This window comes from Siphateles boraxobius, unplaced genomic scaffold (genome assembly GCF_051911475.1).
Source record: "Siphateles boraxobius isolate OS27281-9 unplaced genomic scaffold, OSU_SipBor_1 274, whole genome shotgun sequence".
Lineage (NCBI taxonomy): Eukaryota > Metazoa > Chordata > Actinopteri > Cypriniformes > Leuciscidae > Siphateles > Siphateles boraxobius.
The window spans coordinates 331,160-355,000 of NW_027508892.1; the positions used below are offsets into that span (position 1 = coordinate 331,160).

Here is a 23,841-nt window from a genome sequence, read left to right on the forward strand (position 1 = left end):
GTTCAGTGTGTGTTCAGGAGTTCAGTGTGTGTTCAGGAGTTCAGTGTGTGTTCAGGAGTTCAGTGTGTGTTCAGGAGTTCAGTGTGTGTTCAGGAGTTCAGTGTGTGTGTTCAGGAGTTCACTATGTGTTCAGAAGTTCACTGTGTGTTCAGGAGTTCAGTGTGTGTGTGTGTTCAGGAGTTCAGTGTGTGTGTTCAGGAGTTCAGTGTGTGTGTTCAGGAGTTCAGTGTGTGTGTTCAGGAGTTCAGTGTGTGTGTTCAGGAGTTCAGTGTGTGTTCAGGAGTTCAGTGTGTGTTCAGGAGTTCAGTGTGTGTTCAGGAGTTCAGTGTGTGTTCAGGAGTTCAGTGTGTGTTCAGGAGTTCAGTGTGTGTTCAGGAGTTCAGTGTGTGTGTGTTCAGGAGTTCACTATGTGTTCAGAAGTTCACTGTGTGTTCAGGAGTTCAGTGTGTGTGTGTGTTCAGGAGTTCACTATGTGTTCAGAAGTTCACTGTGTGTTCAGAAGTTCACTGTGTGTTCAGGAGTTCAGTGTGTGTTCAGGAGTTCAGTGTGTGTTCAGGAGTTCAGTGTGTGTTCAGGAGTTCAGTGTGTGTTCAGGAGTTCAGTGTGTGTTCAGGAGTTCAGTGTGTGTTCAGGAGTTCAGTGTGTGTGTGTTCAGGAGTTCACTATGTGTTCAGAAGTTCACTGTGTGTTCAGGAGTTCAGTGTGTGTGTGTGTTCAGGAGTTCAGTGTGTGTTCAGGAGTTCAGTGTGTGTGTTCAGGAGTTCACTATGTGTTCAGGAGTTCAGTGTGTGTGTTCAGGAGTTCAGTGTGTGTGTTCAGGAGTTCAGTGTGTGTGTTCAGGAGTTCAGTGTGTGTTCAGCAGTTCAGTGTGTGTTCAGGAGTTCAGTGTGGGTTCAGGAGTTCAGTGTGTGTGTGTTCAGGAGTTCACTATGTGTTCAGAAGTTCACTGTGTGTTCAGGAGTTCAGTGTGTGTGTGTGTTCAGGAGTTCAGTGTGTGTTCAGGAGTTCAGTGTGTGTGTTCAGGAGTTCACTATGTGTTCAGGAGTTCAGTGTGTGTGTTCAGGAGTTCAGTGTGTGTGTTCAGGAGTTCAGTGTGTGTGTTCAGGAGTTCAGTGTGTGTGTTCAGGAGTTCAGTGTGTGTGTTCAGGAGTTCAGTGTGTGTGTTCAGGAGTTCAGTGTGTGTGTTCAGGAGTTCAGTGTGTGTGTTCAGGAGTTCAGTGTGTGTGTTCAGGAGTTCAGTGTGTGTGTTCAGGAGTTCAGTGTGTGTTCAGGAGTTCAGTGTGTGTTCAGGAGTTCAGTGTGTGTTCAGGAGTTCAGTGTGTGTTCAGGAGTTCACTATGTGTTCAGGAGTTCAGTGTGTGTGTGTGTTCAGGAGTTCAGTGTGTGTTCAGGAGTTCAGTGTGTGTTCAGAAGTTCAGTGTGTGTGTGTGTTCAGGAGTTCAGTGTGTGTTCAGAAGTTCACTGTGTGTTCAGGAGTTCAGTGTGTGTGTGTGTGTTCAGGAGTTCAGTGTGTGTTCAGGAGTTCAGTGTGTGTGTGTGTTCAGGAGTTCAGTGTGTGTTCAGAAGTTCACTGTGTGTTCAGGAGTTCAGTGTGTGTGTGTGTTCAGGAGTTCAGTGTGTGTTCAGGAGTTCAGTGTGTGTGTTCAGGAGTTCACTATGTGTTCAGGAGTTCAGTGGGTGTGTTCAGGAGTTCAGTGTGTGTGTTCAGGAGTTCAGTGTGTGTTCAGGAGTTCAGTGTGTGTTCAGGAGTTCAGTGTGTGTTCAGGAGTTTCGTGTGTGTGTTCAGGAGTTCAGTGTGTGTGTTCAGGAGTTCAGTGTGTGTGCTCAGGAGTTCAGTGTGTGTTCAGGAGTTCAGTGTGTGTTCAGGAGTTCAGTGTGTGTGTGTTCAGGAGTTCAGTGTGTGTGTTCAGGAGTTCAGTGTGTGTGTTCAGGAGTTCAGTGTGTGTGTTCAGGAGTTCAGTGTGTGTGTTCAGGAGTTCAGTGTGTGTGTTCAGGAGTTCAGTGTGTGTGTTCAGGAGTTCAGTGTGTGTGTGTTCAGGAGTTCACTATGTGTTCAGAAGTTCACTGTGTGTTCAGGAGTTCAGTGTGTGTTCAGGAGTTCAGTGTGTGTGTTCAGGAGTTCACTATGTGTTCAGGAGTTCAGTGTGTGTGTTCAGGAGTTCAGTGTGTGTGTTCAGGATTTCAGTGTGTGTGTTCAGGATTTCAGTGTGTGTGTTCAGGAGTTCAGTGTGTGTTCAGGAGTTCAGTGTGTGTGTGTTCAGGAGTTCAGTGTGTGTGTGTTCAGGAGTTCAGTGTGTGTGTTCAGGAGTTCAGTGTGTGTGTTCAGGAGTTCAGTGTGTGTGTTCAGGAGTTCAGTGTGTGTGTTCAGGAGTTCAGTGTGTGTTCAGGAGTTCAGTGTGTGTTCAGGAGTTCAGTGTGTGTGTGTTCAGGAGTTCACTATGTGTTCAGAAGTTCACTGTGTGTTCAGGAGTTCAGTGTGTGTTCAGGAGTTCAGTGTGTGTGTTCAGGAGTTCACTATGTGTTCAGGAGTTCAGTGTGTGTGTTCAGGAGTTCAGTGTGTGTGTTCAGGATTTCAGTGTGTGTGTTCAGGAGTTCAGTGTGTGTTCAGCAGTTCAGTGTGTGTTCAGGAGTTCAGTGTGTGTTCAGGAGTTCAGTGTGTGTGTGTTCAGGAGTTCACTATGTGTTCAGAAGTTCACTGTGTGTTCAGGAGTTCAGTGTGTGTGTGTGTTCAGGAGTTCAGTGTGTGTGTTCAGGAGTTCAGTGTGTGTTCAGGAGTTCAGTGTGTGTTCAGGAGTTCAGTGTGTGTTCAGGAGTTCAGTGTGTGTTCAGGAGTTCAGTGTGTGTTCAGGAGTTCAGTGTGTGTTCAGGAGTTCAGTGTGTGTTCAGGAGTTCACTATGTGTTCAGGAGTTCAGTGTGTGTGTGTGTTCAGGAGTTCAGTGTGTGTTCAGGAGTTCAGTGTGTGTTCAGGAGTTCAGTGTGTGTTCAGAAGTTCACTGTGTGTTCAGGAGTTCAGTGTGTGTGTGTGTGTTCAGGAGTTCAGTGTGTGTTCAGGAGTTCAGTGTGTGTTCAGGAGTTCAGTGTGTGTGTGTGTTCAGGAGTTCAGTGTGTGTTCAGAAGTTCACTGTGTGTTCAGGAGTTCAGTGTGTGTGTGTGTTCAGGAGTTCAGTGTGTGTTCAGGAGTTCAGTGTGTGTGTTCAGGAGTTCAGTGTGTGTTCAGGAGTTCAGTGTGTGTTCAGGAGTTCAGTGTGTGTTCAGGAGTTCAGTGTGTGTTCAGGAGTTCAGTGTGTGTTCAGGAGTTCAGTGTGTGTTCAGGAGTTCAGTGTGTGTTCAGGAGTTCAGTGTGTGTTCAGGAGTTCAGTGTGTGTGTGTGTTCAGGAGTTCAGTGGGTGTGTTCAGGAGTTCAGTGTGTGTGTTCAGGAGTTCAGTGTGTGTTCAGGAGTTCAGTGTGTGTTCAGGAGTTCAGTGTGTGTTCAGGAGTTTCGTGTGTGTGTTCAGGAGTTCAGTGTGTGTGTTCAGGAGTCCAGTGTGTGTGTTCAGGAGTTCAGTGTGTGTGTTCAGGAGTTCAGTGTGTGTTCAGGAGTTCAGTGTGTGTTCAGGAGTTCAGTGTGTGTTCAGGAGTTCAGTGTGTGTGTTCAGGAGTTCAGTGTGTGTTCAGGAGTTCAGTGTGTGTGTTCAGGAGTTCAGTGTGTGTGTTCAGGAGTTCAGTGTGTGTGTGTTCAGGAGTTCAGTGTGTGTGTGTTCAGGAGTTCAGTGTGTGTGTGTTCAGGAGTTCAGTGTGTCGGTGTTCAGGAGTTCAGTGTGTGTGTGTTCAGGAGTTCAGTGTGTGTGTGTTCAGGAGTTCAGTGTGTGTGTGTTCAGGAGTTCAGTGTGTGTGTGTGTTCAGGAGTTCAGTGTTTGTGTGTTCAGGAGTTCAGTGTGTGTGTGTTCAGGAGTTCAGTGTGTGTTCAGTGTGTGTGTGTTCAGTGTGTGTGTGTTCAGGAGTTCAGTGTGTGTGTGTTCAGTGTGTGTGTGTTCAGGAGTTCAGTGTGTGTGTGTGTGTTCAGTGTGTGTGTGTTCAGTGTGTGTGTGTTCAGGAGTTCAGTGTGTGTGTGTTCAGTGTGTGTGTGTTCAGGAGTTCAGTGTGTGTGTGTTCAGGAGTTCAGTGTGTGTGTGTTCAGGAGTTCAGTGTGTGTGTGTGTGTGTGTGTGTTCAGGAGTTCAGTGTGTGTTCAGGAGTTCAGTGTGTGTTCAGGAGTTCAGTGTGTGTTCAGGAGTTCAGTGTGTGTTCAGGAGTTCAGTGTGTGTTCAGGAGTTCAGTGTGTGTTCAGGAGTTCAGTGTGTGTTCAGGAGTTCAGTGTGTGTGTGTTGTCCAGGAGTTCAGTGTGTGTGTGTTCAGGAGTTCAGTGTGTGTGTGTTCAGGAGTTCAGTGTGTGTGTGTTCAGGAGTTCAGTGTGTGTGTGTGTGTGTGTGTTCAGGAGTTCAGTGTGTGTTCAGGAGTTCAGTGTGTGTTCAGGAGTTCAGTGTGTGTTCAGGAGTTCAGTCTGTGTGTGTTTAGGAGTTCACTGTGTGTTCAGGAGTTCAGTGTGTGTGTGTTCAGGAGTTCAGTGTGTGTTCAGGAGTTCAGTGTGTGTTCAGGAGTTCAGTGTGTGTGTGTGTGTTCAGGAGTTCAGTGTGTGTGTTCAGGAGTTCAGTGTGTGTGTTCAGGAGTTCAGTGTGTATGTGTTCAGGAGTTCAGTGTGTGTGTTCAGGAGTTCAGTCTGTGTGTTCAGGAGTTCAGTGTGTGTGTTCAGGAGTTCAGTGTGTGTGTGTTCAGGAGTTCAGTGTGTGTGTTCAGGAGTTTGGTGTGTGTTCAGGGGTTCAGTGTGTGTTCAGGAGGTCAGTGTGTGTTCAGGAGTTCAGTGTGTGTTCAGGAGTTCAGTGTGTGTTCAGGAGTTCAGTGTGTGTTCAGGAGTTCAGTGTGTGTTCAGGAGTTCAGTGTGTGTTCAGGAGTTCAATGTGTGTTCAGGAGTTCAGTGTGTGTTCAGGAGTTCAGTGTGTGTTCAGGAGTTCAGTGTGTGTTCAGGAGTTCAGTGTGTGTTCAGGAGTTCAGTGTGTGTTCAGGAGTTCAGTGTGTGTTCAGGAGTTCAGTGTGTGTGTTCTTCCCATTCGTATTTACGGCGTTGTGGCGTTCGCAACTCGTAACTGCGATCTTTACGACATGATTCAGTGCTGTTTTCAGTCGATGTGTGAAAACTTCACTAAACATCATCTGTCGCTCCTGCCATCCAATAATCACAATCATTCTATACTTTTGGGTCTCAGTTTCAAATCCTGTCAGTTTCATCAGTAAATTGAGTCAGTAAATGTGTGTGTGTGTGTTTAATGTGTGTGTGTGTGTTTAATGTGTGTGACAGAAGAACCGATCATCTCTTCCTCTTTACTTCTAGTTACAGCAGCAAATAAACATCAATGAACATCAGAAGGAATGTTGAAAGATTCAGAACAACTTCCTGAAATCCATCATGTCTCATGTAATCCATCAATCAGTGTTTCATCCGTCAATAAAACAGCGGGAGAACAATAACGTCACATTATCCTCAGAAAAGCCTTTCAGTGAACATAAACTCTACAGAAGAATAACTCTAGAGAGGAGCTTCTGACACAGACATGCACTAGATTACATGTTCATTATATTAGACTACATCTGTCCTTCAGTGTTTAATGTGCGTTTGAATAATACGTTTTTTTATGATCCCACAGTTTAAATGTTTTCACAACAACGAATTGGAGTTGAAACATAATTATATAATTTGTCAAGTCAGATTTATTTCTACAGCGTTTTTTATAACACAGTGTTTCAAAGCAGCTTTACAGAGATAACAGTAAAATAATGCAACAGTTTTGTTTCCAGAAGAAAACAGCGTCACAGTCCAGCTTAAGTAAGTTCAGTGATGCTTCATTTCTGCTGTAGAAAAGTTATTCATTCAGTTCATTTTTATATATTGAAACTGCCTTAGGTGCAATTTAAATTGTTTTATATGCTCATTTTATGATGTATGAAAATAAACAGCAGTTATTATTATAATTATAGTATTATTATAGTAATTAACTGGCCAGGTATAGTTTACAGCATTAGTTGAGATACATTTTCTTAAGAAAATTAACGTTAAATATTTCCAAATGAATCAGTATTGAGGAATGGAGAGCTTGTATGTTGGGTGTTTCAGTCACACTTTTACTGTTAATTCAATTCAATTCAATTCACATTTATTCTCATAGCGCTTTTCACAATACACATCATTTCAAAGCAGTTTTACAGAAAGTGCATGAGTCCATATTACAATTTACAGTGATGTTATCAGAGTTATCTATGTATTTCAGAAATGTTCATAAACAAAATCACAGATAGCTAATTAAACAATGTAATCATTTATTGCAGAAACAATGAGCTCAATGAAGTAATGAATATTTGTTTGTTAACAAATGATTATGACATTAATGACACTAATGAATGTGTAATCGGACCTCAGATCTCCCATCATGCACTGCTCCTGCGAGCGGTTCCTGGACGACGGATATAAATAGAGTTGAGCTATTCCTGCTCTTTCTAATCTCAGAAACGCGTTCAGTCACGGCACAATCCACACTGCCAATTAAACCTTCCACCTTTGTGCTATAACTCAGAACGTGACTTCTGAACGCTATTATTACCGTGTCAGCCGAGGACGCTGGTCATGTGATCGTATCCCAGCAGCCTCGGGCGGGTCACATGACCAGGCGAGTGAATAGTACACACACTACACCTAATAGAAACACAGTCTGTGTGTGTGTTCAGGCTTTAAGTCAAGTCCGCTTTATTTATATAGTGCTTTTAAAGCAGCTTTACAGAGATAACAGGGAAATAATTCAACAAAGTTTGTTTTCTAGAAGAAAATAGCATCACAGTCCAGCTTAAGTAAGTTCAGTGATGGTTCATTTTTGTTGTAATAAAGTTGTTAATTTAGTATTTATAAACGTATATAGCGGCTCTGGAGAAAAGCGTGATGTCATCGTCCAGCTCAGTTCAGGTCTCATATAATGCTGTCAATGCAGGAGATCAATAATATTGTTGAATATTAAATGTCCCCGACTCAGCAAGACAAAAGCCAAAGCGACAGAGGAACCGAAACTCCATCAGTGACAGAATGGAGGAAAACCTTCGGGAGAATCCATGAGGATCATCAGTGTTTCATCAGTCTAGTTAAACTAGATCCCACCAATGAATTAGTGCTGAAATACTGTAGAGTTTGACTGGACACGACCTTTGACCTCTGATGCGGGAAGTGTGTCTCCTCCCTTGATGACCGATGATGAAGGTCCAGCATCGCTTTATTTACACAGATTTATACAAGCTGATCAATATTGTTCTGGAGAAGCGTCCATGTTTCCGGTGGTTTATGAACGGATCGACGCTCTGGGATTATGGGATGCTTTAATCAAGAGAATATTTGTCGCCTCGTCTGATGTTACCTGAAATAACTCCCGCTTAAAGTCTAAAAATAAACGTCACTCACTGTGTTGATCTGCCAGACTGAACGGACGGAACAGAGGCTTTATCAGGAGATTTAACCGGATCATTTGTGTTTTATAACGCTTTATTTTAATCTCGGACAGATTGATCATACGGAGTCGATTGGCTCCGGCTCCTGAATGTCGTACATTACAGCACACATTTATATTTAGAGTTCGCCATTATTTACTTATCATGGCCATTTGCTCTTTCTGTCTGTTTTATGTAAATGAGCTCTGTTGTGATTGGTGTAGCTCACACTGAACAGGTGTGGGCGGGGCATATACTAATGAGTTTTAGCTCTGAATGTTGCAGTATGTCACAGCAAACATCATGGAACCGTGTGATTGAGGAAATTATTTTTGATAACTTACACAAAATGGTGCTAATTTAAAATCTTTATTTGTGACTTGATGACAGATGTTTCTCACTCTGTGTGGTGTGTGTGTTCCTGTTTTGCAGAAAGTGAGCGCTGTCCTCATTCGTTCGCCTGCTCTTCTTCAGCCTCTGCCTGGTAAGACTGAGTTAAACTAATTAAACCCGACTGTAACGAGCTCGTCAGACTTCATTAGCGCTGGGTCTGTCTTCTGTCTCCATCAGGAGTGTGGGTGATCAGCCAATCAGACGGCAGCGCCGTAAAAGAAGATATTTAATTTAAAATGGTGAATAAATGAGAATAAATGAGTTTTATGATGTGTGCGTGAGTCGAGTGCTCAGTATGTACGGGAGGCCTGTGTCACAGTATCCACAGATGTGCAGTAAACATCTGATTTAACACCATATCCCACAATGCAATGCGTTGACAGTGTGATCAATGATACTCCTTGACTCGTTGTGTGATCAACAAAATGTTTTATAACAAAATTGAAATAACCAAGATGATTTTATTGTAGACTCGTTTCACATTTCTAGACATCACAAATCTAGAACTCTGGTCAATTTTAACATTGAGCTCATTTTTTTGTAAATTTGGAGTGCTGTCAGTACAGAGAACAACAACAAAAATCGGTGTTGCCTACACAGTGTTATCCTCTTTTTAAAATTTGCACCCTGTTGATTTAAATGGGGCAAGTTTTAAACCTGCTTTTAGACTCTTAACATCCTTGATGTGTCATTACAAGTGCACAGCCATGTGAGTGATTTTATTCAGAGTGAACACGGTGAATCCGACTGCAGTAGATGTGAAAGATATGAATAAAAGTGATGTTAATTCAGCCAGCTCACATACCTGTATTTACTTCCTGTTTTCGGTCGAAGTCCACAGTAGTCGATAGTCGAGTGCGCGCGTGTGTTCAACATCTGATTCGGAATAACTATCCATTTGAGCTGATAATCTCAGAACACCACACAGCACCGTCATCAGCTGACAGTCTGAGTCTCCACTGTTGCTTAGTTACCAATGATCGCGCGCGCACTCGACAATCGACTACTGTGGACTTTCCATTGTATCCTTCTTCAAACATTATGCGAACGTTACTTTTGAATGTTCTTTGAATGTTCTGAAACAAGTATAAACATTTAAACAATGTTAGAAATGTTAAAAAACACTCCATGAACGATGTATAGATAATGTTTTTGTGCTGATGTTTTGAGAACATTATTAAAGACCAGATAACTGTGAACGAACACTTTATCAATTTGACTGGAAGAACGTTTGTTCATAACTTTGAGAGGACGTTCCCTGTTAGTTGGGTGTCTGTGTAAGCGCAGGGGTTTATGGGTAATCGACACCTGCCGCAGCGCAGGGGTTTATGGGTAAGATCGCACGGGGTTTATGGGTAAACGACACTGGCCACTGCGCAGGGGTTTATGGGTAAGATCGCATGGGGTTTATGGGTAAACGACACAGGCTACTGTGCAGGGGTTTATGGGTAAACGACACCTGCCGCAGCGCAGGGGTTTATGGGTAAGATCGCATGGGGTTTATGGGTAATCGACACCTGCCGCAGCGCAGGGGTTTATGGGTAAGATCGCATGGGGTTTATGGGTAATCGACACCTGCCGTAGCGCAGGGGTTTATGGGTAAGATCGCATGGGGTTTATGGGTAATCGACACCTGCCGCAGCGCAGGGGTTTATGGGTAAGATCGCACGGGGTTTATGGGTAAACGACACTGGCCACTGCGCAGGGGTTTATGGGTAAGCTCGCAGGGGTTTATGGGTAAACGACACAGGCTACTGTGCAGGGATTTATGGGTAAACGACACCGGCCACTGCGCAAGGGTTTATGGGTAATCGACACCTGCCGCAGCGCAGGGGTTTATGGGTAAGATCGCACTGGGTTTATGGGTAAACGACACTGGCCACTGCGCAGGGGTTTATGGGTAAGCTCGCAGGGGTTTATGGGTAAACGACACCGGCTACTGTGCAGGGGTTTATGGGTAAACGACACCGGCCACTGCGCAAGGGTTTATGGGTAATCTCGCAGGGGTCTATGGGTAAGATCGCATGGGGTTTATGGGTAAACGACACTGGCCACTGCTCAGGGGTTTATGGGTAAGATTGCAGGGGTTTATGGGTAAGATCGCATGGGGTTTATGGGTAAACGACACCTGCCGCAGCGCAGGGGTTTATGGGTAAACTCGCAGGGGTTTATGGGTAAACGACACCGGCCACTGCGCAGGGGTTTATGGGTAAGCTGGCAGGGGTTTATGGGTAAACGACACCGGCCACTGCGCAGGGGTTTATGGGTAAACGACACCGGCCACTGCGCAGGGGTTTATGGGTAAACGACACCGGCCACTGCGCAGGGGTTTATGGGTAATACAGGTGAATCGCTACTCTTTGGGGATTGGTGTTGTTGTGATGAAGACTGAGGCTCCAGTGAATCCTGCTCTATAAATACATGCGTATGGATCTGCAGTAAGTCATCAGGCCGAAACAGGCCTATTAAGGGCTGGCGATCCCGGGTTCAACGTTGCCATGGAGACGCGTGTGTGTGTCGCCACGAGCAACGTCTGTATGTGCTGTTTGTTCATGGAGGAAGGTTTCACTGGCCATTCAGATGAACGAGGGTCAATGAACTGCTTAAACGCTCGTATATCATCAGTGCAGCTCCTCAGCAGTTGTTTGCCCATGATCCTCTGTCCTTCTGTAAAAGGCAGTGTTCTATTTCTGGGGCTCTGGAAAATCTTCTGTGTTTCTGTTCTCTTGCCTTATCTGCTGTGCTTTGCAGGACAGAATCTGTGATTTGCCATCCTGCGAGGTACATATTTGGTCAGAGAAAATATCAGGGAATTTTGGAGTGTCTCGTTCCCAGGCCGGAACAGTGGACGGTCCTGATACTATTATTAGCGTCCGTGGCCTGATGCGCTCGTTCATCTTCCTCACGTCTGATTATCTGGGCTGATGGTGTGGACACACTCTCTCTGTGTCTCTCTCTCAGTCTCTCTCTCTCTCTCTCCCTCTCTCTCTCTCTCTCTCTCAGTCTCTCTCTCTCAGTCTCTCTCTCAGTCTCTCTCTCTCATTCTCTCTCTCTCTCTCCCTCTCTCTCTCTCTCTCTCTCTCTCTCTCTCTCTCTCTCTCTCTCCCTCTCTCTCTCTCTCTCAGTCTCTGTCTGTCTCTGTCTCTGTCTCTCTCTCTCAGTCTCTCTCTCTCAGTCTCTCTCTGTCTGTCTCTCTCTCTCTCAGTCTCTCTCTCTCAGTCTCTCTCTCTCTCTCTCTCCCTCTCTCTCTCTCTCTCCCTCTCTCTCAGTCTCTGTCTCAGTCTCTGTCTGTCTCTCAGTCTCTCTCTCTCAGTCTCTCTCTCTCTCAGTCTCTCTCTCTCTCTCAGTCTCTCTCTCTCTCTCTCTCTCTCTGTCTCAGTCTCTGTCTGTCTCTCAGTCTCTCTCTCTCAGTCTCTCTCTCTCAGTCTCTCTCAGTCTCTCTCTCTCATTCTATCTCTCTCTCAGTCTCTCTCTCTCAGTCTCTCTCTCTCTGTCTCTCTCTCTCTCTCTCTCTCTCTCTCTCTCTCTCTCTCTCTCTCTCTCTCTCTCTCTCTCTCTCTCTCCTTTTCTCTCTATCAGTCTCTCTCTGTGAGTTTTACCATTTTTGGTCAAATGTGCCATGGCAGAACCTGGTGATCCGCGACCATCCTGTAATTCTGCACACAATCCTCTCGCCTGTTTGACCAGGTTACATCATCTTCACACACAATCAATGTCATAATTAGACTGATTTTTAAAGTGCCCATATAATGCTATTTTAAAGGCTCCTACAGCAGGTGCACATGCATCAAGCTTAAAAACACTATTTTCCTCATAATCTCCACTGCAGCGTCAGCTCTTTCTCTCAGTGTCTGAAACGCTTCCATCAAAGATTCAGTCTCTCTAAGCCCCGCCTCTCTGAGAGCTGCTCGGCTCTGATTGGCCAGAAACAAAACGCTTATTATCATATCTGAATCTCAGCTCTTGATACACACTAACCATGTTTTCATTACCCTTCAAATTGCGCAAATTGAAATTGCAAATTGATTATATTATATAAACTCCCATATATGGTGGTTTTTCAGGCAATTCGGAAAATAAATATTTAGCAAAACTGCAATGGAAACTGTTTTTGCGCATTTACAGTCACCTGACGTAGATGGCGCATTTGGACAGAATACGAGACCGAGTTCTTTATTAAACTCATAAAGGACGAAAGAATTACAGGAATACTGGATTCTAAACCTCATAGAAATGCCACAAATCTCAAGAGCTTGACGCAGATGAGAAACACCAGAAACTCCTGATATGAGCCGCTCACAATTTAAGAGTCTTTCCTGTCCAGTAATGCTGGATAACACACACACGTCTCCTTCCATTAATAATAATGGCCAGTGCGCCGGCTGCGATATACTGTACATTAGTTTTTATCAACATTTATCGAAAATATCGCAAAAGGTTTGCGCAAATCTGTAATGGAAACACGTCTACTGATACGAACAGTAACGATGGCGTGTGTTTTGCCATATCAATCTCAGAAAACAGCGTCTTCTCGACACGTACAACACGAACCAAACTCTTCCAGTCTCAGATACACTAGTGTTTGAGGGCGGAGCTAAGAGACGCTGCTCAGCCAATCAAGACCAGAGGAGGGAATTATGCGAATTAGTTACAGAAAGTGAGACTGAATTACTGACTACTCGTTTCAGTTCAGAATCACTTCTTTCTTTTAGGAGACAAAAACTCTGTTTATCTTTGAAACTTTTACATTCACAAACAGCTTTATTACACACTACACTCTATCTGCAAAGTTGCTGCACTGAAAGTTCAACGTAAGCAGAGATATCGTCTTTTAAAAATCACTAAGTTTAATGCCTACAAAAACGACTTGAATGGGACTTCGACGAGATACTCCCGGGTTTTATACGTAACTAACCCATAGTCAACCCTCCCTCCGGAATATACAAAAAACTCTTCCTCTTCGACAAAGCAGCAGAAATATGGCTGTGCCCCCATTTCTGCTGCTTTGTCGAAGAGGAAGAGTTATAGCGGAGAGCAGTAACGATAGCCATGCCGTCGAAAGTGTGTTATTTTCACCCAGCTTCTGTGTTCGGGCTTCCTACGGATGCTGTAGTTCGTCAACAATGGCTACAATTTATGTTTGATTATGTTCCTGAAAATTACAATCGTAATTTAGCTCTCTGTGCTGCGCATTTTACGGAAGACAGCTTCCAGAATCTCCACGAATTCAATGCCGGAGTCAACTGTTACTAAAACATGAAGCAGTTCCAACTTTAAAACCAGAGGCAGCAGTTGTTGGGCCACAACCAGTAAGTAAGACTTAATCCTTTTAAATGTATTTGCATGTATAATATCAGACGTATTCCTTTAGTTTTTATCAAGGACGTAAACAAATGCCAGCGCTGGCTTTAGTAGCCACTTAGTTATGCTATTTCGTGTGTCTATGACAAACGCGTACCAACATTTTGGGCCTGAATTTGTAATTATGTACTAATTTTGTAAATATATTTTACATGTATACTTTATGTAATTTTTCGATTTGATCAAGAACGTAAACCAATGCTAACGCTGTTTTTTTTATAGTAGCCAGTTAGCTCGATGCTATTTTGTGTAAGACAAATGTGTACACCTAAAGAAAACGACACACTGAGTAAACTAAGTTCTCTAACGAGAGTATCTCTCGTACTGCGTAATATCTTACGCTATGGGGAAAACCTCTTTTCCACGAGATATTGAAGCCAAAAATTATCCTTAATTTTGAATTAATGTAAAACGCTGTGCGGCAGCATGCAGACATAGGCAAGACGGCTCGCGCGCCTATTGGCTGCCCTGCGGCAACAGCGGAAGCCTATCGAGAGAGGCCCTGCGTGACGTGACACCCAATGGGGGCGCTTCGCGCCCATTTCGTCACGTCCCGCCAGAATAGGCGTGGCCTTGGCCTATAAATACGCTCGACAGGCTGATACAAACTGATTTTCATCTCTTCAGCGAAGCACTATTGCATCGCTGGATCCAGAGTGAGCCGCCTCCGCCATTATGACGACGAGATAGCTACATCTGTAGAGAAGGCCAGCTGCTCTACCCTGGCGTCGGACAGTGAGGATTGGGCGAGCTCTGTGGACCTCCCCCCTTCTGCCCGCGAGTCGTCAGGGAACGGGCCAGCATCAAAACCGCGGCTAGCTTTCTTTACGTTATAAGAAAGCTTCCCCGCCCCCGCCCCCGTGGGCGTGCGTCACCAGCGAAATGAGGAAAGAGTGTTCAGTTCCAAGAAAATGCGACTGTTCCAGTGTATTTTGCAGTAAACAAGCCGGTACCATGGCCCGCTTGCCTGCACACAAATGCCGTTTCCACGGCGACCCAGAAAAATCCTATAAGCAGTGTATTTTCTGGTATTCCGGCCACAGCCGATGGTGTTATGAGTGTAATAAAAATGCCCACAGCCCAGTGTTCATTTCTACACACAAACACTGCAGGGCTCGCACAAATGAGATCGACTCATGTCAATTGTGCATTAAATGTAGTTAATGTGCCCACAACCCAGTGCCCACAAACACTACACACTGCATGTGCCACATTTTCTGTAAAAGAAACCAACACACATACAGTCAGCTAAGACCCACGGTGTTTAAGTCTCGCTGCGGCCAGACTCCACCGAAACTTCTCGCTTGTTCAGTTCCAAACAATGTGACTGTTCCAGTGTATTTTGCAGTAAACAAGCCAGTACCACAGCCTGCTTACCTGCACACAAACGCCATTTTTACGGCGACCCAGATAAATCCCAAAAAGAGTGTATTTTCTGGATTTCCGGCCACGGCCGATGGTGTTATGAGTGTTGTAAGAATTCCCCCGTATCTGTGCCCATTCCCACACACAGACACAGCCTGCCACAGTTCAGGGCTAGCACAAATAAAATCGACTTATGTCGATTGTGCAAAAAATGTAGTGAAGGTGCCCATGACACAGTGCCCACAAACACTACACAATGCGTGTCCCACGGTTTCTGTAAAAACGAAACCAACACACATTCAGTCAGCACAAGCTGATGGTGTTCTCAGTGCAGGGAGTGTGCCCGCTGTCCCGCGCCCACATTCCCTCACAGACACGCTCAACCCCACAGGGTTTGTCCCGCGGGGCTATACAGCAGATATTTTCTGGTACTGAAAAAAGACGGGGGTCTCAGACCCATTCTAGATCTACGGCAGCTGAACAGAGCGCTTGTGAAGCGCCAGTTCAGAATGCTGACAAACAGGAAAATCCTCACGCAAGTTCGCCAGGGAGACTGGTTTATGTCAATAGATCTGAAAGACGCCTATTTCCAAATACAAATAGCGTCACGTCACAGGCAATTCTTGAGATTCGCCTTCGAGGGCCAGGCATTTCAATACACAGTCCTGCCGTTCGGCCTGTCCCTAGCACCCCGTACATTTACGAAGTGCATGGACGCGGCTCTCGCACCCCTGAGACTTCAGGGCATACGAGTCTTGAACTACTTGGACGATTGGCTGATTCTAGCTCGATCACACTCAGAGCTCAGAGAACACAGAACCACATTACTCGAGCATCTCGAGAATCTGGGTCTCACAGTCAATTGGGCGAAGAGTTTGCTGTTTCCCAGCCAGAAAATGTATTTTCTGGGAACAGTGCTGGACTCTCCGTCTATGACAGCACGTCTGTCGCCGGAGCGCGAACTGGACATTCAGCGCGCCGCGAAATCCTTCCGCCGCGGCTCTATAGTCCCGCTCAAAAGGTTTAAAAAATGCTGGCCCTCATGGCCTCAGCATCTTCGGTACTCCAGCTGGGCCTGCTTCGCATGCGCCCACTGCAGTTATGGCTGAAAGCGCGAGTTCCACCCCGGGCATGGACCTCTGGTCTGTTTCGCTTCAAGGTCGACATGGAATGCGTTTCGGCTCTGGAACCTTGGAAAATAGCCGACTGGTATCAGTCAGGCGTGAGTTTGGGGACTCCCTCGAGTGTGAAGGTGGTGTCCACGGACGCCTCCATCTCGGGATGGGGAGCGCTGCTCGAGGGCAGACCGTTCTTTGGCCAGTGGTCAGAACGGGAGAAGCTTCTAGACATAAACTGTCTAGAACTGTTGGCAGTCGACAACGCGCTACGGCGCTTTTGTCCCCAGTTAAAAGGCCACCACGTCTTGGTCCGGTCGGACAACATGGAAGTGGTGGCATACATAAATCGCCAGGGCGGTGTCAGGTCCCGAAACCTTTACAGGCTGACGGAATGCCTCCTGGTCTGGGCTCAGCACAACCTGCTTTCACTGAAAGCAGCACATGTGCCTGGTCGCCTGAATCTGGGACCAGACAGTCTGTCCAGAAACAATGTCCCAGCAGGGGAATGGTCGCTGCACCCGCAGACGATCCAACTGCTGTGGGAGACATTCGGCAGAGCGCAAGTGGACCTGTTCGCGTCCCAAGAGAACGCTCACTGTCCGAACTTTTCTCCAAGAGCAGGGATGCGCTGGCCCACGTATGGCCCTGCTGCCCCACGTATGGCCCTGCTGCCCCCTCTATGCGTTTCCCCCCATCTCGCTCCTGCCTCAAGTGCTGGAACGAATCAGGGAAAACAGATGCCCAGGCCTGCTCGTGGCTCCGCTCTGGAGGAACCAGATTTGGTTCCCAGTCCTAATGCGGCTGACCAGCACTGCCCCGTGGCCTATACCGGTGAGGAGAGACCTCCTCTTTCAGGCAAAGGGCTCGATTTGGCATCCTCGCCTGGATTTATGCTCCCTACTTGCATGGGCCATCAACGGGTACCCGCGAACCTCCCGGTGGGAGTGTTAAACATGATCACGCAGGCTAGAGCCCCGTCTACTACACGAGTCTATTCCTCGAAATGGTCTGTGTTCTCTGCCTGGTGTCAAGCTCAGGGCTTTTCAGCCGTAGACTGCGGGTTCACGGAAGTGCTCTCCTTCCTTCAGGAGATGTTGGATAAGGGCAGGACCCCATCCACGCTCAAAGTATACGTGGCGGCCATAGCGGCGTTTGCAAAACTGACGTCTGGCCAGTCACTGGGGAAAAACGACCTGGTCGTGCGATTCCTCAGGGGAGCTCGGAAGCTGAATCCTCCCAGACCCCCCTCAGTCCCTGTTCGGGACCTTTTTACGGTTTTGGAAGCCATGAAAGGTGCCCCATTCGAGCCAATCCATTTGTCAGACATGAAACATCTGTCTTTCAAAACGATGTTTCTTATGGCTCTCGCTTCAGTGAAGCGCATAGGGGACTTACAAGCACTCTCAGTAAGCGCGTCATGTATGGAGTTTGGGCCTAATGACTCAAAAGTCATACTCAAACCAAGGCACTGGTACGTGCCCGAATCCCTCAACACACCGTTCAGGGCCCAGGTTATTTCCCTGTGCGCCCTCCTGGTTCATGATGAGAAAGAGGATGCAAGTCTCCTTTGCCCTGTCAGGGCACTGAGAGCTTATGTATCCCGCTCGTCTTTCTTCAGACAGACCGAGCAGCTCTTCGTTTTGTTCGGCGGACGCCCTAAGGGACTGGCCGCATCAAAACAGAGCCTATCCAGATGGATAGTCGATGCCATAGCACTGGCTTACACTTCTAAGGGCCTGCAGTGTCCTTTGGGTGTCAGAGCGCACTCCACGAGAGGCGTGGCCTCGTCGTGGGCGTGGTCTAGCGGGATTTCCTTGCAGGATATCTGTATGGCGGCGGGCTGGGCCTCGCCGTCTACATTTATAAGGTTTTATAACCTAGAGGTTCCCGCCTTACAGGCCAAGCTGCTGTCGGTCTAGAATTCAATACTATCTGCCCCGCTGCGCCGGCCCAGATGCTGATTTTCGCTTGTGCATGGGTGTTGTATAATCCGTACTTATACCCAGTTCAGGCTGAACACGTTCACCCTGTCTGCGTGAAACACTGTTAACATAACCAGCTCCTGTGGGATGCTATTTCATGGGGAATGATGCTTGTAGCCTCTTTTCTCCGACTCTCTGTGAGTCTACGGTGATTATGCACTATATGAGCCCTGGGCTACTGCCCTTGGGACTTTTGTGTCGGATCCCAGTACGCACGGCGTGTTGCATTGTGTTCCCCATAGCGTAAGATATTACGCAGTACGAGAGATACTCTCGTAAGAGAACGTACTCGGTTACTAAAGTAACCTCGGTTCTCTCTAGAGAGGGAACGAGTACTGCGTATCTTGCCGTGCATACAACAGCGCTGGTTCACTTCAGTGATGAATACCATCTTGTATCAGCCTGTTGAGCGTATTTATAGGCCAAGGCCACGCCTATTCTGGCGGGACGTGACGAAATGGGCGCGAAGCGCCCCCATTGGGTATCACGTCACGCAGGGCCTCTCTCGATAGGCTGCTGCTGTTGCCGCAGGGCAGCCAATAGGCGCTCGAGCAGTCCTGCCTATGTCTGCATGCTGCCGCACAGCGTTTTACATTATTCAAAATTAAGGATAATTTCTGGCTTCAATATCTCGTGGAAAAGAGGTTTTCCCCATAGCGTAAGATATTACGCAGTACTCGTTCCCTCTCTAGAGAGAACCGAGGTTACGTGAGTAACCGAGTATGTTTTGTGAATAGATAAACGGTTGTTCATTATATCGATAAAACAATAACTGTAAAAAACGGTATTACTCTGTCATTTATTCAGATATGTTTAATCAGGAGAAAACCGTATCTCAGAAGCTATAAGCAGCAGTAGCATTTTCAAGTAACAGTGTGTTGAAATTCTTATATAATAATAGCAGAATAGAAAAGAATAGAATAATAATAATAATACTAAAATGTACCATTCAGAAACGTTTTGTAAGAGCCGTGGGGAGGTTCTGCTTGACTCTCTTCATTGCCTCTTTCTGGGTCTGGTTCTGGCTCAAGCTGATACGCAGTATTGACACCATTATTTACATTTGACCGGAGCACATGCAGCTTTCGTCTGTAAAGGTAATGGGCGTGAAGTTTCCGGACTACTTGCACTACGCAGTTTACCAATTACAACACACCGGCCCAACTAACCAATCTGAGCCCATTGCCTGCTTCTGAGGGAGTGGTTTCATAGAATCAGGAAGTCAACCGGTCGTTCAAATGACAGAGGAGAAAGCTGCTTACAATAAAGGTGAAATTTATGAAAAATAAACACACACTTAGACATGTTATATTGCACCCCATAAACACAATCATTCAAAGCAAAAAAGCAGTAAACCAGCCCTTTAATAACTGAACGTCTGCCGGTGTGTGTGTCTCATCAGTGTGTTCGTCTCGACAGCAGAGGATACTGGGTAATATGAGGAAATACTGTATGTGGAAGCAGAACCAGTTGATGGCAGATTTAGGAAGTGACAGAGTTAATGTTAATGTAAAGTTTATTTACAAAGCAGTTTAAAACAACCGAGACAATAAACAATCCGCAGACGTTAAACAACATATGTTATTTTGCAGAATAAAGAAAGTCATACATTCAAGTCAAGGAAAATAATGCAACAAAGTTTGTTTCCAGAAGAAAGTAGTGTCATAGTCCAGCTTAAGTAAGTTCAGTGATGGTTCATTTTTGTTAATTAGTTCATATATATATATATAGCGGCTCTGGAGAAAAGCGTGATGTCATCGTCCAGCTCAGTTCAGGTCTCATATAATGCTGTCAATGCAGGAGATCAATAATATTGCTGAATATTAAATGTCCCCGACTCAGCAAGACAAAAGTCAAGGTGACATCTTAAGATATCTATATGGAGATCAGAACTGTAGTGATAGTGTAGTGAACTGTAGTGAACACTCAGGCTATTGAACTACAAGTAATCACTCTCCACATAAGTATGGATAATTGTTTTTAATGTTAACGTGACAACAAACTAACATACAATGAATAGAATCGAACAGATGTGCCCATGGAACATTCAAAATAAACTAAACACATTGTATTCATTGTGTGTGTGTGTGTGTGTGTGTGTGTGTGTGTGTGTGTGTGTGTGTGTGTGTGTGTGTGTGTGTGTGTGTGTGTGTGTGTGTGTGTGTGTTGAGAACCAGTTACTGTTGTATTAGTCTGAATGTTTAACTTGACTGACAAACATTACCAGGATGGGTTTGTTTACACTAGTTAGGTGAGGCGCGCACACACACACTTGTTTACTCAGCTATCAAGACGGGTCAATTCCATAGAATTCATTCTATTATTTTTTATTTTAAACTAGTTATAAATGTTGCAACTGCAACCCTCACACTAACCCAAACAGCGAACTCAGTATTTGCTTTATCTTTATTCGGTTTTAAGAAACGATCACGTCCCTAAAGGGAGATTTTATCAGGTTTAACTCCCTTCTGGGGACAAACAAAATATGTTTCAGTAGGAACATGCGTGCAGCTCAAAGTGAAACATGTCAACCATTTTTAAATAATAATGTGTTTCACGTTATTTCAACGGCCCTCTTTAGACATTCTAATAACTATAAGTAACTGTGCAACTATATGTCAGCTAACTCATTAGAGTATTAGTGGAGTGAAAGCTTAGGGTTCAGGTTTCTCGTACTTACAAAGTTACTTGCAGGCCGTAGAATGTCATCAAAATAAAGTTAAATAAAGCAGAGTTTACTAATACTCTAATGACTGCAAGTTAACATACAGTTACAAAGTTACTTAAAGTTAGAAGAATGTCTAAAGTGGACTATTGAAATAAAGTGTTACCAAATAATGATATTTATTATTTGAGGATGTTGTGTTTTTACAATTATTGTATTTGGAGGAAGGTGTTTAATTGATAATAATGGTATCAATTCATAATGATAATGTCAGTATTTTGATGATGGATATGATTTCATGTTGGAGTGATGTGATGATTGACAGCTGATTTCAGTGATGTGATGATTGACAGCTGTCGTCATGAAGTGTTTGATTGTCGTATGCATCCTGACTCATTAATTTGAGTTTGTTTATAAAGCAGGGGCCTCTGGGTAATTTCCCTAGCTGTCGTTTTTAAACGGTACTGGATTGTGCAGGATGGATTTGATAATGATTTTAACGATAATTTGTCTGCTAGTAATGAATTAATGATGACTATGACTCAATCACAGCCTATGATTATACAGGAGAGGGAGGTTGTCACAGTGCTTCATAAAATTAAACCGCATAAGGCACCTGGCCCAGATGGCCTGAAGGGGAAAGTCTTGAAAGAATGTGCAGCACAACTTGGTCATATGTGTACAAGGTTGTTTCAAACCTTCATGGATAATGGTTTTGTACCATTAGCCTGGAAGAATTCCATTGTCATTCCGGTGCCAAAAATACCTAATGCAAAATCTCTCAAAGACTTTCGCCCAATCGCACTCACATCTATTCTGTGTAAATGTATGGAGCGCATAGTATGTAAGGAATTGTTATCCCAAACTGAGACATGCATAGACCCCCTGCAATTTGCCTATCGGGCCAATAGGAGCACTGTGGATGCCTCTCTTACTCTTTTAAATAAGCTTCAAAATCATCTAGACAACTCAAATTCCTATGTTCGAATACTCTTTATGGATTTCTCATCCGCTTTTAATACTGTCCAACCTTATCTTCTTGTAAAGCGCCTTTATGAGTTAGGTGCTAGTAGTTGGATGATTTTATGGATTAAGGAGTTTTTTAAAGGTCGCCCTCAGCGAGTTTGTGTTAATAATAATGTTATGTCGGACTGCTTGGTTCTAGATACTGGGGTACCGCAGGGATGTGTACTGTCTCCAATACTTTTTTCCACATACATAAATGAACTGAAGTGCAATGACGATAACCTTAACCTTGTAAAATATGCTGATGATATAGCATTGGTCTCATGCCAGAAAGAAATGAACTGCACCTCATATTTTGAGTACATCGACAGTATTATCCGTCGGTTTGAGAGTATTTCTTTACATCTTAATATCGAAAAGACAAAAGAGTTATGTTTGAGAAATCAATCAAGAAGAGCAGATACTGCATCTGAATATAAACCAGTTGTCATAAAAGAAAAAACTGTAGAGCAAGTCTCGAATTTCAAATATTTGGGTACAATTATAGATGAGAAACTTAATTTTGAAAGTAATGTGGAGTATATTCATATAAAAGCACGACAACGCCTAGGTCTCCTTAGGAAACTGAGAAGCTTCAATGTTAGTCAGCAGACCCTAACCATGTTGTATCGATCAATGATTGAGAGTATTCTCACATATAACATTATTTCATGGTACAGCAATCTAACACTGAAACAAAAGAACAAACTCTCACAAATAATCAATCAAGCAAATAAGATTACTGGACAAAAACAACAGCCACTACAGAGCTTGTTCGATCATTTTATGGGAAAAATGGCAATTGCAATTTTTAAAGATAACACGCACCCTCTTCACTCTGCTTTTGAATCTGGACGCAGACTAAAAATTCCCTTGGCTAGAAAAAATCTCTACAAAAGATTGTTTCTTCCTATGGCAGTGATTATCTTAAATCGTACAGTGTTTTAATTGAAACAATAGAGCGATTGCTAATATTTGAATTTTTTTTTTTTTTACAGTGTTTAACTATATTATTTTTTGTATTTGTGTTGTTGATATGTGATGTGTCTTATGTTACAGTGCCAAAGAAAAATTTCCGCTCTGTGAAAACAGACTGGACAATAAAGTTCAATCATAATTATCCCAGTTATCTAACTCACGTGTACAGCTGTCTTCAGTGATGTCTTTGATTGACAGCTGTCTTCAGTGATGTGTTTTATTGACAGCTGTCTTCAGTGATGTGTTTTATTGACAGCTGTCTTCAGTGATGTGTTTTATTGACGGCTGTCTTCAGTGATGTGTTTTATTGACGGGTGTCTTCAGCTAAGTGTTTGATTGACAGCTGTCTTCAGTGATGTGTTTGACTGACAGCTGTCTTCAGTGATGTGTTTGATTGACAGCTGTCTTCAGTGATGTGTTTGATTGACAGCTGTCTTCAGTGATGTGTTTTATTGACAGCTGTCTTCAGTGATGTGTTTTATTGACGGGTGTCTTCAGCTAAGTGTTTGATTGACAGCTGTCTTCAGTGATGTGTTTGACTGACAGCTGTCTTCAGTGATGTGTTTGATTGACAGCTGTCTTCAGTGATGTGTTTGATTGACAGCTGTCTTCAGTGATTTGTTTGATTGACAGCTGTCTTCAGTGATTTGTTTGATTGACAGCTGTCTTCAGTGATTTGTTTGATTAACAGCTGTCTTCAGTGATGTGTTTGATTGACAGCTGTCTTCAGTGATGTGTTTGATTGACAGCTGTCTTCATTTATGTGATGTGTTTTATTGACAGCTGTCTACAGCTAAGTGTTTGATTGACAGCTGTCTTCTTCAGTGATGTGTTTGATTGACAGCTGTCTTCAGCTAAGTGTTTGATTGACAGCTGTCTTCTTCAGTGATGTGTTTGATTGACAGCTGTCTTCAGTGATTTGTTTGATTAACAGCTGTCTTCAGTGATGTGTTTGATTAACAGCTGTCTTCAGTGATGTGTTTGATTGACAGCTGTCTTCAGTGATTTGTTTGATTAACAGCTGTCTTCAGTGATGTGTTTGATTAACAGCTGTCTTCAGTGATGTGTTTGATTGACAGCTGTCTTCAGTGATTTGTTTGATTAACAGCTGTCTTCAGTGATGTGTTTGATTAACAGCTGTCTTCAGTGATGTGTTTGATTGACAGCTGTCTTCAGTGATTTGTTTGATTAAAAGCTGTCTTCAGTGATGTGTTTGATTGACAGCTGTGTTCAGCTAAGTGTTTGATTGACAGCTGTCTTCAGCTAAGTGTTTGATTGACAGCTGTCTTCAGCTAAGTGTTTGATTGACAGCTGTCTTCTGTGATTCAAGTCAAGTCTCCTTCAGTTATACCGCACTTTTAACACTATAGATGTTTCACAGCAGCTTTACACTGATAATAGGAGATTACAGTAACAGAGATTGTTTAGGCTTTACAG

General features: G+C 44.3%; 1 protein-coding gene across 7 annotated transcripts in view; it reads left to right on the top strand.

Annotated features, from left to right (window-relative positions):
• Positions 1-23,841, top strand: part of plcb4b (phospholipase C, beta 4b) — a 146,284-nt gene that overhangs the window by 9,710 nt on the left and 112,733 nt on the right. For all 7 annotated transcript variants that reach the window (XR_013207528.1, XR_013207532.1, XR_013207531.1 and 4 more), the window contains one exon: positions 7,970-8,021. The gene's annotated coding sequence lies outside the window, so the exon portion shown is untranslated. The remainder of the gene's footprint in view (positions 1-7,969; positions 8,022-23,841) is intronic.